The 13,347-nt window shown below is 46.1% G+C and overlaps 4 non-coding genes across 4 annotated transcripts; all 4 read left to right on the top strand.

The window, feature by feature from the left end:
* Nucleotides 1–1,619: 1,619 nt before the first annotated feature.
* trnak-cuu lies at nucleotides 1,620–1,692 on the top strand. The gene has a single exon. It is a non-coding gene; the product is annotated as a tRNA-Lys (tRNA).
* Nucleotides 1,693–5,760: 4,068 nt separating this feature from the next.
* Nucleotides 5,761–5,833, top strand: trnak-cuu. Its single transcript has one exon. It is a non-coding gene; the product is annotated as a tRNA-Lys (tRNA).
* Nucleotides 5,834–8,864: 3,031 nt separating this feature from the next.
* trnak-cuu lies at nucleotides 8,865–8,937 on the top strand. The gene has a single exon. It is a non-coding gene; the product is annotated as a tRNA-Lys (tRNA).
* A 2,442-nt stretch (nucleotides 8,938–11,379) lies between these two features.
* trnak-cuu lies at nucleotides 11,380–11,451 on the top strand. Its single transcript has one exon. It is a non-coding gene; the product is annotated as a tRNA-Lys (tRNA).
* The last annotated feature ends 1,896 nt before the right edge of the window (nucleotides 11,452–13,347 follow it).

The raw sequence follows: 13,347 nt of genomic DNA, 5'->3' as shown, positions 1-13,347 counted from the left end.
AATCCAGAGGCCTAAATTGAGGGAGCATTAGCAAGGCCCTGGACCCCTAACATTTGGCTCACACTATAATTCTATGTGACTCAAAGTTTATCATTTACTCTTTTACTATCTTCTCCCTTACGAAATTGAAGTTAAGGGATAATTAGCAAACTCAGGGTCGAGCCCCAGTGGGCGCATTCCTATCGGGCAGCATTAGCTCAATCCATGGGGACTTGGCTTAGGAGTAAAGATTTTCTGGTTGGAGCCCCCTGAGCAACGCTCTGAAACGTCACTGCTCCCTTGACGCTGTACAATGCCTACCCATTCTAGGATTGGTTAAATCCAGAGGCCTAAATTGAGGGAGCAATAGCAAGGCCCTGGACCCCTAACATTTGGCCCACACTATAATTCTATGTGACTCAAAGATTATCATTTACTCTTTTACTATCTTCTCCCTTACGAAATTGAAGTTAAGGGATAATTAGCAAACTCAGGGTCGAGCCCCACGTTGGCGCATACTATCGGGCAGCATTAGCTCAATCCATGGGACTTGGCTTAGGAGTAAAGATTTTCTGGTTGGAGCCCCCTGAGCAACGCTCTGAAAACGTCACTGCTCCCTTGACGCTGTACAATGTCTGCCCATTCTTGGATTGGTTAAATCCAGAGACCTAAATTGAGGGAGCATTAGCAAGGCCCTGGACCCCTAACATTTGGCCCACCTATAATTCTATGTGACTCAAGTTATCATTTACTCTTTTTACTATCTTCTCCCTTACGAAATTGAAGTTAAGGATAATTAGCAAACTCAGGGTCGAGCCCCACGTTGGGCGCATTCCTATCGGGCAGAATTAGCTCAATCCATGGGGACTTGGCTTAGGAGTAAAGATTTTCTGGTTGGAGCCCCCTGAGCAACGCTCTGAAAACGTCACTGCTCCCTTGACGCTGTACAATGCCTACCCATTCTAGGATTGGTTAAATCCAGAGGTCTAAATTGAGGGAGCATTAGCAAGGCCCTGGACCCGTAACTGCTCCCTGGGTGCTTTAAAGTGGCAGCCCATCAAGGATGGGTTAAATGCACAGCCTCAAATTGCATTTGGCCCACACTATAATTCTATGTGACACAAAGTTTATCATTTACTCTTTTACTATCTTCTCCCTTACGAATTGAAGTTAAGGGATAATTAGCAAACTCAGGGTCGAGCCCCACGTTGGGCGCATTCCTATCGGGGCAGCATTAGCTCAATCCATGGGACTTGGCTTGGAGTAAAGATTTTCTGGTTGGAGCCCCCTGAGCAACGCTCTGAAAACGTCACTCTCCCTTGACGCTGTACAATGCCTGCCCATTCTAGGATTGGTTAAATCCAGAGGCCTAAATGAGGGAGCATTAGCAAGGCCCTGGACCCGTAACCGCTCCCTGGGTGCTGTACAATAGCTTCCATTCAAGATGGATTAAACGCAGAGCCTCAAATTTGCATTTGGGAAAATTTGGCTCAATACTATAATTGTATTGATATATAAAGTTTATTATTTACGATCTTTGCTATCTTCTTCCCTACTAAATTGAGTTAGCAGCTAACCACATTATCATGTGAGATTACAGGTTGTTTGAGAATTGAAGGGCTTACACTTCGACTGACGTGGCCCGGCTAGCTCAGTCGGTAGAGCATGAGACTCTTAATCTCAGGGTCGTGGGTTCGAGCCCCACGTTGGGCGTCTTCCTATTAGCTCAATCGTGGGGACTTGGCTTGGGAGTAAAGACTTGCTGGATTGAGCCCCCTGAGCAACGCTCTGAAAAACTCTTCACGGTACAATGTCTGCCCACTCTTGGATTGGTTAAATCCAGAGGCCTAAATTGAGGGAGCATTAGCAGGCCCTGGACCCCTAACATTTGGCCCGCACTATAATTCTATGTGACACAAAGTTTATCATTTACTCTTTTTACTATCTTCTCCCTTGCGAAATTGAAGTTAAGGGATAATTAGCAAACTCAGGGTCGAGCCCCACGTTGGGCGCATTCCTATCGGGGCAGCATTAGCTCAATCCATGGGGACTTGGCTTGGAGTAAAGATTTTCTGGTTGGAGCCCCCTGAGCAACGCTCTGAAAACGTCACTCTTCCCTTGACGCTGTACAATGCCTACCCATTCTAGGATTGGTTAAATCCAGAGGCCTAAATTGAGGGAGCATTAGCAAGGCCCTGGACCCGTAACCGCTCCCTGGTGCTGTACAATAGCTTCCCATTCAAAGATGGATTAAACGCAGAGCCTCAAATTTGCATTTGGGAAAATTTGGCTCAATACTATAATGTATGTGATATATAAAGTTTATTATTTACGATCTTTGCTATCTTCTTCCCTACTAAATTAGAGTTAGCAGCTAACCACATTATCATGTGAGATTACAGGTTGTTTGAGAATTGAAGGGCTTACACTTGGACTGACGTGGCCCGGCTAGCTCAGTCGGTAGAGCATGAGACTCTTAATCTCAGGGTCGTGGGTTGAGCCCCACGTTGGGCGTCTTCCTACTAGCTCAATCTGTGGGACTTGGCTTGGGAGTAAAGACTTGCTGGATTGAGCCCCCTGAGCAACGCTCTGAAAACGTAACTCTTCACGGTACAATGTCTGCCCACTCTTGGATTGGTTAAATCCAGAGGCCTAAATTGAGGGAGCATTAGCAAGGCCCTGGACCCCTAACATTTGGCCCACACTATAATTCTATGTGACACAAAGTTTATCATTTACTCTTTTACTATCTTCTCCCTTACGAAATTGAAGTTAAGGGATAATTAGCAAACTCAGGGTTGAGCCCCACGTTGGGCGCATTCCTATCGGGGCAGAATTAGCTCAATCCATGGGGACTTGGCTTAGGAGTAAAGATTTTCTGGTTGGAGCCCCCTGAGCAACGCTGAAAACGTCACTGCTCCCTTGACGCTGTACAATGCCTACCCATTCTAGGATTGGTTAATCCAGAGGTCTAAATTGAGGGAGCATTAGCAAGGCCCTGGACCCGTAATGCTCCCTGGGTGCTTTAAAGTGGCAGCCATTCAAGGATGGGTTAAATGCACAGCCTCAAATTCGCATTTGGCCCACACTATAATTCTATGTGACACAAAGTTTATCATTTACTCTTTACTATTCTTTCCCTTACGAAATTGAAGTTAAGGGATAATTAGCAAATCAGGGTCGAGCCCCACGTTGGGCGATCCTATCGGGGCAGCATTAGCTCAATCCATGGGGACTTGGCTTGGGAGTAAAGATTTTCTGGTTGGAGCCCCTGAGCAACGCTCTGAAAACGTCACTGTTCCTTGACGCTGTAAATGCCTGCCCATTCTAGGATTGGTTAAATCCAGAGGCCTAAATTAGGGAGCATTAGCAAGGCCCTGGACCCGTAACCGCTCCCTGGGTGCTGTAAATAGCTTCCATTCAAAGATGGATTAAACGCAGAGCCTCAAATTAGCATTTGGGAAAATTGGCCCAATACTATAATTGTTGTGATATATAAAGTTTATTATTTACGATCTTTGCTATCTTCTTCCCTACTAAATTAGAGTTAGCAGCTAACCACTTATCATGTGAGATTACAGGTTGTGAGAATGAAGGGCTTACACTTGGACTGACGTGGCCCGGCTAGCTCAGTCGGTAGAGCATGAGACTCTTAATCTCAGGGTCGTGGGTTCGAGCCCAAGTTGGGCGTCTTCCTATTAGCTCAATCCGTGGGGACTTGGCTTGGGAGTGAAGACTTGCTGGATGAGCCCCTGAGCAACGCTCTGAAAACGTCACTGCTTCCTTGACGCTGTACAATGCCTACCCATTCTAGGATTGGTTAAATCCAGAGGCCTAAATTGAGGGAGCATTAGCAAGGCCCTGGACCCCTAACATTTGGCTCACACTATAATTCTATGTGACTCAAAGTTTATCATTTACTCTTTTTACTATCTTTCCCTTACGAAATTGAAGTTAAGGGATAATTAGCAAACTCAGGGTCGAGCCCCACGTTGGGCGCATTCCTATCGGGGCAGCATTAGCTCAATCCATGGGGACTTGGCTTAGGAGTAAAGATTTTCTGGTTGGAGCCCCCTGAGCAACGCTCTGAAAACGTCACTGCTCCCTTGACGCTGTACAATGCCTACCCATTCTAGGATTGGTTAAATCCAGAGGCCTAAATTGAGGGAGCATTAGCAAGGCCCTGGACCCCTAACATTTGGCCCACACTATAATTCTATGTGACTCAAAGATTATCATTTACTCTTTTTACTATCTTCTCCCTTACGAAATTGAAGTTAAGGGATAATTAGCAAACTCAGGGTCGAGCCCCACGTTGGGCGCATACCTATCGGGGCAGCATTAGCTCAATCCATGGGGACTTGGCTTAGGAGTAAAGATTTTCTGGTTGGAGCCCCTGAGCAACGCTCTGAAAACGTCACTGCTCCCTTGACGCTGTACAATGTCTGCCCACTCTTGGATTGGTTAAATCCAGAGACCTAAATTGAGGGAGCATTAGCAAGGCCCTGGACCCCTAACATTTGGCCCACACTATAATTCTATGTGACTCAAAGTTTATCATTTACTCTTTTACTATCTTCTCCCTTACGAAATTGAAGTTAAGGGATAATTAGCAAACTCAGGGTCGAGCCCCACGTTGGGCGCATTCCTATCGGGCAGAATTAGCTCAATCCATGGGGACTTGGCTTAGGAGTAAAGATTTTCTGGTTGGAGCCCCCTGAGCAACGCTCTGAAAACGTCACTGCTCCCTTGACGCTGTACAATGCCTACACATTCTAGGATTGGTTAAATCCAGAGGTCTAAATTGAGGGAGCATTAGCAAGGCCCTGGACCCCTAACATTTGGCTCACACTATATTCTATGACTCAAAGATTATCATTTACTCTTTTTACTATCTTCTCCCTTACGAAATTGAAGTTAAGGGATAATTAGCAAACTCAGGGTCGAGCCCCACGTTGGGCGCATTCCTATCGGGGCAGAATTAGCTCAATCCATGGGGACTTGGCTTAGGAGTAAAGATTTTCTGGTTGGAGCCCCTGAGCAACGCTCTGAAAACGTCACTGCTCCCTTGACGCTGTACAATGCCTACCCATTCTAGGATTGGTTAAATCCAGAGGTCTAAATTGAGGGAGCATTAGCAAGGCCTGGACCCGTAACTGCTCCCTGGGTGCTTTAAAGTGGCAGCCCATTCAAGGATGGGTTAAATGCACAGCCTCAAATTCGCATTTGGCCCACACTATAATTCTATGTGACACAAAGTTTATCATTTACTCTTTTTACTATCTTCTCCCTTACGAAATTGAAGTTAAGGGATAATTAGCAAACTCAGGGTCGAGCCCCACGTTGGGCGCATTCCTATCGGGGCAGCATTAGCTCAATCCATGGGGACTTGGCTTGGGAGTAAAGATTTTCTGGTTGGAGCCCCCTGAGCAACGCTCTGAAAACGTCACTGTTCCCTTGACGCTGTACAATGCCTGCCCATTCTAGGATTGGTTAAATCCAGAGGCCTAAATTGAGGGAGCATTAGCAAGGCCCTGGACCCGTAACCGCTCCCTGGGTGCTGTACAATAGCTTCCCATTCAAAGATGGATTAAACGCAGAGCCTCAAATTCGCATTTGGGAAAATTTGGCCCAATACTAATTGTATGTGATATATAAAGTTTATTATTTACGATCTTTGCTATCTTCTTCCCTACTAAATTAGAGTTAGCAGCTAACCACATTATCATGTGAGATTACAGGTTGTTTGAGAATTGAAGGGCTTACACTTGGACTGACGTGGCCCGGCTAGCTCAGTCGGTAGAGCATGAGACTCTTAATCTCAGGGTCGTGGGTTCGAGCCCCACGTTGGGCGTCTTCCTATTAGCTCAATCCGTGGGGACTTGGCTTGGGAGTAAAGACTTGCTGGATTGAGCCCCTGAGCAACGCTCTGAAAACGTCACTGCTTCCTTGACGCTGTACAATGCCTACCCATTCTAGGATTGGTTAAATCCAGAGGCCTAAATTGAGGGAGCATTAGCAAGGCCCTGGACCCCTAACATTTGGCTCACACTATAATTCTATGTGACTCAAAGTTTATCATTTACTCTTTTTACTATCTTCTCCCTTACGAAATTGAAGTTAAGGGATAATTAGCAAACTCAGGGTCGAGCCCCACGTTGGGCGCATTCCTATCGGGGCAGCATTAGCTCAATCCATGGGGACTTGGCTTAGGAGTAAAGATTTTCTGGTTGGAGCCCCCTGAGCAACGCTCTGAAAACGTCACTGCTCCCTTGACGCTGTACAATGCCTACCCATTCTAGGATTGGTTAAATCCAGAGGCCTAAATTGAGGGAGCATTAGCAAGGCCCTGGACCCCTAACATTGGCCCACACTATAATTCTATGTGACTCAAAGATTATCATTTACTCTTTTTACTATCTTCTCCCTTACGAAATTGAAGTTAAGGGATAATTAGCAAACTCAGGGTCGAGCCCCACGTTGGGCGCATACCTATCGGGGCAGCTAGCTCAATCCATGGGGACTTGGCTTAGGAGTAAAGATTTTCTGGTTGGAGCCCCCTGAGCAACGCTCTGAAACGTCACTGCTCCTTGACGCTGTACAATGTCTGCCCACTCTTGGATTGGTTAAATCCAGAGACCTAAATTGAGGGAGCATTAGCAAGGCCCTGGACCCTAACATTTGGCCCACACTATAATTCTATGTGACTCAAAGTTTATCATTTACTCTTTTTACTATCTTCTCCCTTACGAAATTGAAGTTAAGGGATAATTAGCAAACTCAGGGTCGAGCCCCACGTTGGGCGCATCCTATCGGGGCAGCATTAGCTCAATCCATGGGGACTTGGCTTAGGAGTAAAGATTTTCTGGTTGGAGCCCCCTGAGCAACGCTCTGAAAACGTCACTGCTCCCTTGACGCTGTACAATGTCTGCCCACTCTGGATTGGTTAAATCCAGAGACCTAAATTGAGGGAGCATTAGCAAGGCCCTGGACCCTAACATTTGGCCCACACTATAATTCTATGTGACTCAAAGTTTATCATTTACTCTTTTACTATCTTCTCCCTTACGAAATTGAAGTTAAGGGATAATTAGCAAACTCAGGGTCGAGCCCCACGTTGGGCGCATACCTATCGGGGCAGCATTAGCTCAATCCATGGGGACTTGGCTTAGGAGTAAAGATTTTCTGGTTGGAGCCCCTGAGCAACGCTCTGAAAACGTCACTGCTCCCTTGACGCTGTACAATGTCTGCCCACTCTTGGATGGTTAAATCCAGAGACTAAATTGAGGGAGCATTAGCAAGGCCCTGGACCCCTAACATTTGGCCCACACTATAATTCTATGTGACTCAAAGTTTATCATTTATCTTTTTACTATTTCTCCCTTACGAAATTGAAGTTAAGGGATAATTAGCAAACTCAGGGTCGAGCCCCACGTTGGGCGCATTCCTATCGGGGCAGAATTAGCTCAATCCATGGGGACTTGGCTTAGAGTAAAGATTTTCTGGTTGGAGCCCCTGAGCAACGCTCTGAAAACGTCACTGCTCCCTTGAGCTGTACAATGCCTACACATTCTAGGATTGGTTAAATCCAGAGGTCTAAATTGAGGGAGCATTAGCAAGGCCCTGGACCCCTAACATTTGGCTCACACTATAATTCTATGTGACTCAAAGATTATCATTTACTTTTTACTATCTTCTCCCTTACGAAATTGAAGTTAAGGGATAATTAGCAAACTCAGGGTCGAGCCCCACGTTGGGCGCATTCCTATCGGGGCAGAATTAGCTCAATCCATGGGGACTTGGCTTAGGAGTAAAGATTTTCTGGTTGGAGCCCCTGAGCAACGCTCTGAAACGTCACTGCTCCCTTGACGCTGTACAATGCCTACCCATTCTAGGATTGGTTAAATCCAGAGGTCTAAATTGAGGGAGCATTAGCAAGGCCCTGGACCCTAACATTTGGCTCACACTATATTCTATGTGACTCAAAGATTATCATTTACTCTTTTTATCTTCTCCCTTACGAAATTGAAGTTAAGGGATAATTAGCAAACTCAGGGTCGAGCCCCACGTGGGCGCATTCCTATCGGGGCAGAATTAGCTCAATCCATGGGGACTTGGCTAGGAGTAAAGATTTCTGGTTGGAGCCCCTGAGCAACGCTCTGAAAACGTCACTGCTCCCTTGACGCTGTACAATGCCTACCCATTCTAGGATTGGTTAAATCCAGAGGTCTAAATTGAGGGAGCATTAGCAAGGCCCTGGACCGTAACTGCTCCTGGGTGCTTTAAAGTGGCAGCCATTCAAGGAGGGTTAAATGCACAGCCTCAAATTCGCATTTGGCCCACACTATAATTCTATGTGACACAAAGTTATCATTTACTCTTTTTACTATCTTCTCCCTACGAAATTGAAGTTAAGGGATAATTAGCAAACTCAGGGTCGAGCCCCACGTTGGGCGCATTCCTATCGGGGCAGCATTAGCTCAATCCATGGGGACTTGGCTTGGGAGTAAAGATTTTCTGGTTGGAGCCCCCTGAGCAACGCTCTGAAAACGTCACTGTTCCCTTGACGCTGTACAATGCCTGCCCATTCTAGGATTGGTTAAATCCAGAGGCTAAATTGAGGGAGCATTAGCAAGGCCCTGGACCCGTAACCGCTCCCTGGGTGCTGTACAATAGCTTCCCATTCAAAGATGGTTAAACGCAGAGCCTCAAATTCGCATTTGGGAAAATTTGGCCAATACTATAATTGTATGTGATATATAAAGTTATTATTTACGATCTTTGCTATCTTCTTCCCTACTAAATTAGAGTTAGCAGCTAACCACATTATCATGTGAGATTACAGGTTGTTTGAGAATTGAAGGGCTTACACTTGGACTGACGTGGCCCGGCTAGCTCAGTCGGTAGAGCATGAGACTCTTAATCTCAGGGTCGTGGGTTCGAGCCCCACGTTGGGCGTCTTCCTATTAGCTCAATCCGTGGGGACTTGGCTTGGGAGTTAAGACTTGCTGGATTGAGCCCCTGAGCAACGCTCTGAAAACGTCACTGCTTCCTTGGACGCTGTACAATGCCTACCATTCTAGGATTGGTTAAATCCAGAGGCCTAAATTGAGGGAGCATTAGCAAGGCCCTGGACCCCTAACATTTGGCTCACACTATAATTCTATGTGACTCAAAGTTTATCATCTCTTTTTACTATCTCTCCCTTACGAAATTGAAGTTAAGGGATAATTAGCAAACTCAGGGTCGAGCCCCACGTTGGGCGCATTCCTATCGGGGCAGCATTAGCTCAATCCATGGGGACTGGTAGGAGTAAAGATTTTCTGGTTGGAGCCCCTGAGCAACGCTCTGAAAACGTCACTGCTCCTGACGCTGTACAATGCCTACCCATTCTAGGATGGTTAAATCCAGAGGCCTAAATTGAGGGAGCATTAGCAAGGCCCTGGACCCAACATTTGGCCCACACTATAATTCTATGTGACTCAAAGATTATCATTTACTCTTTTTACTATCTTCTCCCTTACGAAATTGAAGTTAAGGGATAATTAGCAAACTCAGGGTCGAGCCCCACGTTGGGCGCATACCTATCGGGGCAGCATTAGCTCAATCCATGGGGACTTGGCTTAGGAGTAAAGATTTTCTGGTTGGAGCCCCCTGAGCAACGCTCTGAAAACGTCACTGCTCCCTTGACGCTGTACAATGTCTGCCCACTCTTGGATTGGTTAAATCCAGAGACCTAAATTGAGGGAGCATTAGCAAGGCCCGGACCCCTAACATTTGGCCCACACTATAATTCTATGTGACTCAAAGTTTATCATTTACTCTTTTTACTATCTCCCTACGAAATTGAAGTTAAGGGATAATTAGCAAACTCAGGGTCGAGCCCCACGTTGGGCGCATTCCTATCGGGGCAGAATTAGCTCAATCCATGGGGACTTGGCTTAGGAGTAAAGATTTTCTGGTTGGGCCCCCTGAGCAACGCTCTGAAAACGTCACTGCTCCCTTGACGCTGTACAATGCCTACCATTCTAGGATTGGTTAAATCCAGAGGTCTAAATTGAGGGAGCATTAGCAAGGCCCTGGACCCGTAATGCTCCTGGGTGCTTTAAAGTGGCAGCCCATTCAAGGATGGGTTAAATGCACAGCATCAAATTTGCATTGGCCCACACTATAATTCTATGTGACACAAAGTTTATCATTTACTCTTTTTACTATCTTTCTCCTTACGAAATTGAAGTTAAGGGATAATTAGCAAACTCAGGGTCGAGGCCCCACGTTGGGCGCCATCCAGGGGCAGCATTAGCTCAATCCATCGGGACTTGGCTTAGGAGTAAAGATTTTCTGGTTGGAGCCCCCTGAGCAACGCTCTGAAAACGTCACTGCTCCTTGACGCTGTACAATGCCTACCATTCTAGGATTGGTTAAATCCAGAGGCCTAAATTGAGGGAGCATTAGCAAGGCCCTGGACCCCTAACATTTGGCCCACACTGTAATTCTATGTGACTCAAACATATCCATTTACTCTTTTACTATCTTCTCCCTTACGAATTGAAGTTAAGGGATAATTAGCAAACTCAGGGTCGAGCCCACGTTGGGCGCATTCCTATCGGGGCAGAATTAGCTCAATCCATGGGGATTGCTTAGGAGTAAAGATTTTCTGGTTGGAGCCCCCTGAGCAACGCTCTGAAAACGTCACTGCTCCTTGACGCTGTACAATGCCTACCCATTCTAGGATTGGTTAAATCCAGAGGTCTAAATTGAGGGAGCATTAGCAGGCCCTGGACCCGTAACTGCTCCCTGGGTGCTTTAAAGTGGCAGCCCATTCAAGGATGGGTTAAATGCACAGCCTCAAATTTGCATTTGGCCCACACTAATTCTATGTGACACAAAGTTTATCATTACTCTTTTACTATCTTCTCCCTTACGAAATTGAAGTTAAGGGATAATTAGCAAACTCAGGGTGAGCCCCACGTTGGGCGCATTCCTATCGGGGCAGCATTAGCTCAATCCATGGGGACTTGGCTTGGGAGTAAAGATTTCTGGTTGGAGCCCCTGAGCAACGCTCTGAAAACGTCACTCCCTTGACGCGTACAATGCTGCCCAATAGTATTGGTTAAACCAGAGGCCTAAATTGAGGGAGCATTAGCAAGGCCTGGACCCGTAAACCGCTCCCTGGGTGCTGTACAATAGCTTCCCATTCAAAGATGGATTAAACGCAGAGCCTCAAATTCGCATTTGGGAAAATTTGGCCAATACTATAATTGTATGTGATATATAAAGTTTATTATTTACGATCTTTGGTATCTTTTCCCTACTAAATTAGAGTTAGCAGCTAACCACATTATCATGTGAGATTACAGGTTGTTTGAGAATTGAAGGGCTTACACTTGGACTGACGTGGCCCGGCTAGCTCAGTCGGTAGAGCATGAGACTCTTAATCTCAGGGTCGTGGGTTCGAGCCCACGTTGGGCGTCTTCCTATTAGCTCAATCCGTGGGGACTTGGCTTGGGAGTAAAGACTTGCTGGATTGAGCCCCTGAGCAACGCTCTGAAAACGTAACTCTTCACGGTACAATGTCTGCCCACTCTGGATTGGTTAAATCCAGAGGCCTAAATTGAGGAGCATTAGCAAGGCCCTGAACCCCTAACATTTGGCCACACTATAATTCTGTGACTCAAGTTTATATTTACCTTTTTACTATCTTCTCCCTTACGAAATTGAAGTTAAGGGATAATTAGCAAACTCAGGGTCGAGCCCCACGTTGGGCGCATTCCTATCGGGGCAGAATTAGCACAATCCATGGGGACTTGGCTTAGGAGTAAAGATTTTCTGGTTGGAGCCCCCTGAGCAACGCTCTGAAAACGTCACTGCTCCCTGACGCTGTACAATGCCTACCATTCTAGGATTGGTTAAATCCAGAGGCCTAAATTGAGGGAGCATTAGCAAGGCCCTGGACCCGTAACTGCTCCTGGGTGCTTTAAAGTGGCAGCCCATTCATGGATGGGTTAAATGCACAGCCTCAAATTTGCATTTGGCCCACACTATAATTCTATGTGACACAAAGTTTATCATTTACTCTTTTTACTCTTCTCCCTACGAAATTGAAGTTAAGGGATAATTAGCAAACTCAGGGTCAAGACCCACATGGGCGCACCTATCGGGGCAGCTCAGCATTAGCTCAATCCATGGGGACTTGGCTTGGGAGTAAAGATATTCTGGTGGAGCCCCCTGAGCAACGCTCTGAAAACGTCACTGCTCCCTTGACGCTGTACAATGCCTACCCATTCTAGGATTGGTTAAATCCAGAGGCCTAAATTGAGGGAGCATTAGCAAGGCCCTGAACCCTAACATTTGGCCACACTATAATTCTATGTGACTCAAAGTTTATCATTTACTCTTTTACTATCTTCTCCTTACGAAATTGAAGTTAAGGGATAATTAGCAAACTCAGGGTCGAGCCCACGTTGGGCGCATTCCTATCGGGGCAGAATTAGCTCAATCCTGGGGATTGGCTTAGGAGTAAAGATTTTATGGTTGGCCCCTGAGCAACGCTCTGAAAACGTCACTGCTCTCTTGACGCTGTACAATGCCTACCCATTCTAGGATTGGTTAAATCCAGAGGTCTAAATTGAGGGAGCATTAGCAAGGCCCTGGACCCGTAACTGCTCCCTGGGTGCTTTAAAGTGGCAGCCCATTCAAGGATGGGTTAAATGCACAGCCTCAAATTCGCATTTGGCCCACACTATAATTCTATGTGACACAAAAGTTTATCATTTACTCTTTTTACTATCTTCTCCCTTGCGAATAGAAGTTAAGGGATAATTAGCAAACTCAGGGTCGAGCCCCACGTTGGGCGCATTCCTATCGGGGCAGCATTAGCTCAATCCATGGGGACTTGGCTTGGGAGTAAAGATTTTCTGGTTGGAGCCCCCTGAGCAACGCTCTGAAAAACGTCACTCTTCCCTTGACGCTGTACAATGCCTACCATTCTAGGATTGGTTAATCCAGAGGCCTAAATTGAGGGAGCATTAGCAAGGCCCTGGACCCGTAACGCTCCTGGGCTGTACAATAGCTTCCATTCAAAGATGGATTACACGCAGAGCCTCAAATTTGCATTTGGGAAAATTTGGCTCAATACTATAATTGTATGTGATATATAAAGTTTATTATTTACGATCTTTGCGATTCTTCCCTACTAAATTAGAGTTAGCAGCTAACCACATTATCATGTGAGATTACAGGTGTTTGAGAATTGAAGGGTTACACTTGGAATGACGTGGCCGGCTAGCTCAGTCGGTAGAGCATGAGACTCTAATCTCAGGGTCGTGGTTAGAACCCCATGTTGGGCGTCTTCCTATTAGCTCAATC

This window comes from Micropterus salmoides, unplaced genomic scaffold (assembly GCF_014851395.1).
Source record: "Micropterus salmoides isolate LMB-PRFRI ecotype aquatic unplaced genomic scaffold, ASM1485139v1 Ms_hic_scaffold_4584, whole genome shotgun sequence".
NCBI classification, from domain to species: Eukaryota; Metazoa; Chordata; class Actinopteri; order Centrarchiformes; family Centrarchidae; genus Micropterus; species Micropterus salmoides.
This window is presented reverse-complemented; position numbering and strand designations above follow the sequence as displayed.